This window comes from Dipodomys merriami, unplaced genomic scaffold (genome assembly GCF_024711535.1).
Source record: "Dipodomys merriami isolate MVZ:Mamm:240054 unplaced genomic scaffold, mDipMer1.0.p SCAF_2313, whole genome shotgun sequence".
Classification (NCBI taxonomy): domain Eukaryota; kingdom Metazoa; phylum Chordata; class Mammalia; order Rodentia; family Heteromyidae; genus Dipodomys; species Dipodomys merriami.
In genome coordinates this window covers 9,669-16,163 of record NW_027203731.1, presented here as the reverse complement: position 1 = coordinate 16,163, position 6,495 = coordinate 9,669, and the positions used below count along the sequence as shown (strand labels likewise).

Below are 6,495 nucleotides of genomic sequence, written 5' to 3'. Positions count from 1 at the left end.
GGATTTCAATTTGAAGCCAGTGCAGGCAGGAAAGCCTGTGAGATTCTTATTTCCAAATAACCAGTTGGGGGGGAGGGGGGCTAATGAGGAGGGGTAGGCTTGAGCTGTGGCTGAAGTGGTGGAGTGCTAGTCTTGAATGAAAAAGCTCAGGGAGAGCACCAAGACCCTGAGTTCAAGCCCCATGGCAGGCACACACACACAAAAAATGAAGTCTAAAAAAGAAAATGTACATGGAAAGACAAATAAGAAGGTTTAGTATTTAAAAGAATTATCTCCCACACTTAATTTTTATTATATAAGATTTGTTCACAGTCTTTTTGAGTTTCATAACTGCCTGATGGTAATAGAAAGGGCATGTACATTTAGCAGATCTTTTTTATTTTCTCATTTTGTTTTTTGGTGTAAGACTGGAACTCAAACTTAGTACCTGTTGCTTTGGCTCATTGGGTAGTGCACTACCAACCAACTAATCCATGCCTCCAACCCTGATGTTTTTGTTGGTTGTGGGGCTTAAACTGAGCCTGGGCACTGTTCCTGAGCTTTTCAGCTCAAAGCCAGTGCTCTACCACTTGAGCCACAGCATCCAATCTTAATCGGTTTTTTTTGCCAGTATTGGGGCTTGAATTCTGAGCCAGGGCACTATCCCTTAGCTCCTTTTTCTCAAGACTAGCATTCTACCACTTGACCTATTTCTGGCTTTTAATTACAGATAAGACTTTCCTGACAAAGCTGACTTCAAACTGCAATCCTCAGATCTCAGTCTCCTGGGTAACTAGGATTAGAATCATGAGCTAAAAAGAAAACTTTATTTTTTAGAGGAAAAAAAGAGTGGTCTTAGACATGCCAAGGTCCTAAGTAAAAATGTGAGCTGTTTAAACTTTTAATTCAGTGTTTTTCTCCAGTGGAATTCATACTAATACTTATTTTTAAAAATAGTTGTGTCACTGCTAAAAGATAAAAGCATGAGTCCCTAAAGTATAATCCTAATGCACTTCTGCTGAGTGATAGATGTCTATTGATCTCTGCGTAGACAGGAAAATCAGATTAGCCTGTATAAAATTTCATCAGGGCTGTCAAAGCCTGTGATCTACAGCACTGATAGTTTATTTTGACAGTTGGTTGTGTAGTAATATCTGGAATTTTCTCTTACTCATTTGTCTGCCTAGCTGGATGTTGAGACCTGGCAGCAGGAACAGCCTGTGGTATTACATATATGGTCCAAGAAATCTGCCCATAACTATGAAAATAACTGCCATGAAGTATCTGTCTTTGTTAGCCCAAGGGCAACCTATTTTGAAGTGGAATTTGATGAGAGGTGTGAAACCGAAAAGCGCTAAGACTCACATGTTTTTTCTTCCAAGCAATAGTGGATCAAAAACAAGAGAAAGAATATAATAGAGATTATGCCTTCACAGGTATGATTATCTGGAATTTACAGACTCTAGAGGTGGGAAGACACACTGACACAAAGTTGGTACTTATAAGTGGCCTAAGGTAAGTCATATTCCCCAAACAAGGTAAATAAGTACTTCTGTAGCAATTCTTGTCCTTTTTCCAACTTTAGAGCAATAATGGTATGGTGTGTAGAAAGAGAAGGACTAGCTAGGCTCTGGTGGCTCATGGTCATATTGTTCAAAATCCTAGCTACTCAGCAGGTTGATATTTGAGGAATAGGATTTAAAGCTAGCCTAGGTAGACAAATCTAAGAGAGCCCTATCTCAACCAGCAAAAAGCCAGAGTGGAGACATGGCTTGAATGGTACAATGACAGCCATGAGCAAAATAGCTGAAAAATACTCAAAGCTCTAAGTACAAACCTTAATACTGGCACATTTCTAGAATGTAACCACACCCATATTTCTAAGGGTTGCTTTGATACTCTACTTGTAGAAAGGAACAGTTACACTAGAGATTATGTAGCCCACAAAAGCTAAAAATTTAACTATCTGGCTCTTCATAGGAAATTTGCTAATACCAATGTTGTCCAGAATAAATTAAAGAGCTGTTAATCTCTGAGTTCAGAAGGGCCAGTGGATCCAAGAGAAAGACTTAAACCATGGTGAAAGCTAGGAGCCCGGCTGACAGATCTGTTTAATATCTGGGCTGCAGCCTGCTTCAGACTGTTTACTTCTCTCTCCTATCAAGGGTCTTGGTTGAGAACAAAGAACTGAGCCAGTGATCACTGGTTGAGCAGATAGTCACTTGAGTTTTAGAAAGCTGAGCAGCAGTTTTCTACTAATTCTGCTTTCTAAATGTAGTTGTGAGTTTTGTGTTTTGGTATCATCTGTGTACATTTCTCTCTTAATCATTTTGAACTTATAGAAATGGAGACCGCTTTTAAGATTTTTTTGAGTCACAAAGAATATACTTAACTGCTGAGTTGTTGCCTCCTTCCATCTTGTTGACCACATGACTTTTTTTTCTCTCTAGAACGTGACGTTTAAGGATGGTGCTCTTTCATTCTGACAGCAGTAATAATGAATGGGGCTACAAATTCACCGTCACTGCCTATGGCCTGCCTGATGTTGCCGTGTCTTGTGGGTTAGACTTGCAACTCCTTGTTTCTCGACTAATGGTCCGCCTTGACTCCCAGTGCATGGCACTCAACTCTGTGCATCGTAAGTTCACAGTCTTGTCCCTTCCTTTTTCATTACAACTGTGTTGAAGAGCAAGGTAGGAACTCTTTCTCATAGGTGGTCTCCACATCACGAAAGAGCAAGGTATTAATAATGTTTCTTTTTAGTTTTCTTTAAACCAAATCAAAACAGTTTACCCACTGGGCACCATTGGGAAGTTTCTTGACTCAGGCTTTGGCCCTATCACAAAGTACGCTGTGGATGCCCTCTGTGGAGGACAATTGGGGAATTGCTGTTTATAGCAGCAGCATAGTCATTTTTAGAGATTTAAGTATACTCCAAGTAGATGGTAGAAATATAGTCATTTAATTGTTGTTTAAGTGAAATTTATGTGAACATAAATAGGTATGTGAATATATGTATTATCGTAAATTACATTAATCAACTTCGTATCATTTGTTCCAAGGGATAGATTCATAGAATAAATCTTTTGGAGTATTTTATATCTATATAATTTTTTAAACATTTTTCTGATTGTAAAATCAAATATCATTCATCCTAAATGGTCATTTTCTGTTAGGATTTTAAAAAGAGTTAGCTAAGGAAGAACAGCAGCATGTACGTGGTATTCAGGTAAGGAGTAGGTTTATTCATCATTCCAGCTGACACCAGACCATCTTGGTCCTCAACGTGGTGGGGAAAGGCCTGGGAAAGAGAGCTTGAAGAGCTGAGAAAGAGAGAGAAAAGAGCTAGAAAAGAGCTAGAAAAGAGCTAGAATAGAGAGCATCTGGGAAAGGTGGGAAAGAGAGAGCGAGGAAAGAGAAGAGACCTGGGAAAGAGAAGAGAAGGAAAGAGATGAGAAAGAGCTATAAAAGAGCAGAGAAAGGTCATCTGGGCCTGAGCTAGACCTTATCTAAATTATGGGCGGAGAAATTTGTGGCCACATCAAATTCAGATGTCACCTCAGCAGATGCAGATGTGACCTCTTCCATTTGTGCCAGTTGCCTAGATAACGCAAGTACTGGGTACAAAATTTGCTGCGAGGAGGGTGGAGTCTGCTTGCCATCTAGGAGCAGACCTTACACTTTCCAAAGCTTGTGTGTCTAATTTCCCTTAGTTTCTTTTTTAAAAAATTTTATTGTGAAAATACTGTACAGAGGAGTTAAAATTACATTGGCAAGGCAATTAGTACATTTCTTATCAAGCATTGCTGCTACCTCCTTTGTTTCCCCTTCCCATCCTTCTACCTTCCCTACCCTTCCAAAGTTGGAAAGTTCGTTTTTCAACATAAGGATTTGTCCAACTCTTGTTGTAATAGGTCCACCTATATCAGTATTTAAATGGTTTGTTTTTGCCCTTCCACTCCACAAATTATAACAACATCAAATACAATGAAAGCAGGGATTATACCGTGGGGGACAGACATACAAAGCAACAAAGAAATCATGTTATAAATATGTTAAATACAATTGCAAGAAAGAAAAAAAACATTTGACTACTTATCTTGGGGTTCATTTCATCTAGCATCAACTTATCTGACCTTTTCTTCTTGTCTCAGACATAAACTAGTAGTTCATAAACTGACAAATAAATGTAAGGAAGCCAACAAAAAAAATCAGTTCCTCTCATCTGATGATGCCTCTACAACAATGAGGAAAGAGTTCATCCTGCTAAGGAACTATGATAGGATATCAAAAAGAGAATTCATTCTTCTAGGTCTTCCCTATTTTTTCAATGTAACTTAAATGATGTAAAACACAATATACCGCTCATCAGTTTTGCACATTTTTATATGGACTTCACCTCAGTCTACAACATTCCTTCATTATTCTGTTCCTGATATTTTTACACTACCAAGACATAAGAACATTTTCATACAATTTTTATTATAAAAAAAAAACTGTACAGAGGTGTCACATTTATGGGAGCAAATAATGAGTACATTTCTTAACAAGCATTGTTCCCTCTTCCCACCATCCCTTCCCTCCCACCTCCACAAATACGCTCCCCTCCCCCTTCCCCCTGACTAAATTGTAAAGTTCATTTTTCAACAGAGTGTCTTGTGCATCTCATTGTTACAATGAGTTAACCTGTATCCCTATTTAACCATTTTGTATTTCCCTTCCCCTCACCAAATTAGAGAAACATATACACAGGATGTAGGTGTACCAACTTCAAATACAATGAAAACAGGGGTTATAGCGTGGGGGAGGAACATATACAGAAAGAAAAAAAATCATATTGCACATCATAAGTACGTTAGAAACAATAACAAGAAAGAAAAAACATACTTGTGTCCCTGTCTTAGGGTTCATTTCCCTTAATATCATCTTATCTGCTCATATGCACATAGCTTTTGACTTATTCTGCTTATCTCAGACATATATTAGTTATTGAAAATAAGAGAAACCACGGGACCTATGTTTCTTTGGACTTGGCTTACTTCACTTAATAAATTTTTTTCCAAGACTTTCCAATTCCTAACAAATTGGGTGATACTATTCTTTCTGATGGAGGCATAGCATTCCATTGTTTATATACACCCACATTTTCTTGATCCATTCATCTACTGAGGGGCATCAGGGTTGGCTCTATATCAGCTATTGTAAATAATGCTGCAGTAAACATAGCTGTGCTGGTAGTTTTAGTATGGTCTTGTTTGTGATCATTCGGGTAAATGCCCATAAGTGGGATTGCTGGGTCATAGGAAAGCTTCATATGGAGTCTTTTGAAGAGCCTCCATACTGCTTTCCAAAGTGGTTGAACAAGTTTACACACACACCAAGAATGCAGTAGAGTTCCCTGTGGACAGATGCTCTCCATCATCTGTTGTTGCAAAAATATGGAACATTTCACTAATTTGCATGTCAACCTTGCTCAGGGGCCATGCTAATATTCTCTGTATTGTTCCAATTTTAGCGTATTTGCTGCCTAATTGAGCACAGAACATTTTTTATATATAAAGTGTAATTTATTTTCTTAAACTAGACAATTCAAAAAAAAGTAAGTTCAAAAGAATTCTTGTGAAATTTTAGAAGCATGTATTTCTTTTTTTTTTTTTTTTGTTAGCAATACAACAAACTGTTAGTACCATGCATTTCTTACATAAGCACACATTTAAGAATAAAGTCAAGACTGGCATGTCAAAAACAAAATAATTCCAGATATTTGTTGTTCAAGAGATGTGTAGGAGGAGGAATTCAATTGTTCTATACAAGGCACCTGTCATAATGAACACTGCAGCAAGTGTTAAGGTTGTTAAAAGTTTTAAATTTTAAATGTATTTAATTTTGGGAATTTGCATATATATGCCAAAATTAGGACTGTTTGGCAGGTCATAAACTTTTCTATAAAGTATTTAAGGTTTATGGTATTTTAGCGTATTTGCTGCCTAATTGAGCACAGAACATTTTTTATATATAAAGTGTAATTTATTTTCTTAAACTAGACAATTCAAAAAAAAGTAAGTTCAAAAGAATTCTTGTGAAATTTTAGAAGCATGTATTTCTTTTTTTTTTTTTTTGTTAGCAATACAACAAACTGTTAGTACCATGCATTTCTTACATAAGCACACATTTAAGAATAAAGTCAAGACTGGCATGTCAAAAACAAAATAATTCCAGGTATTTGTTGTTCAAGAGATGTGTAGGAGGAGGAATTCAATTGTTCTATACAAGGCACCTGTCATAATGAACACTGCAGCAAGTGTTAAGGTTGTTAAAAGTTTTAAATTTTAAATGTATTTAATTTTGGGAATTTGCATATATATGCCAAAATTAGGACTGTTTGGCAGGTCATAAACTTTTCTATAAAGTATTTAAGGTTTATGGTAGCAGACATATGGTACTAATTATGTACATTTCAGAGTTTATAGAAACATTACCAATAAGAAGTTGCAAAGTCTTTGCGTAAAGAAGCAG

At 36.9% G+C, this 6,495-nt stretch overlaps 1 non-coding gene across 1 annotated transcript; it reads right to left on the bottom strand.

The window, feature by feature from the left end:
- Window positions 1-5,411: 5,411 nt before the first annotated feature.
- Window positions 5,412-5,518, bottom strand: LOC138835233 (U6 spliceosomal RNA). The gene has a single exon (XR_011374524.1). It is a non-coding gene; the product is annotated as a U6 spliceosomal RNA (small nuclear RNA).
- Window positions 5,519-6,495: the final 977 nt, after the last annotated feature.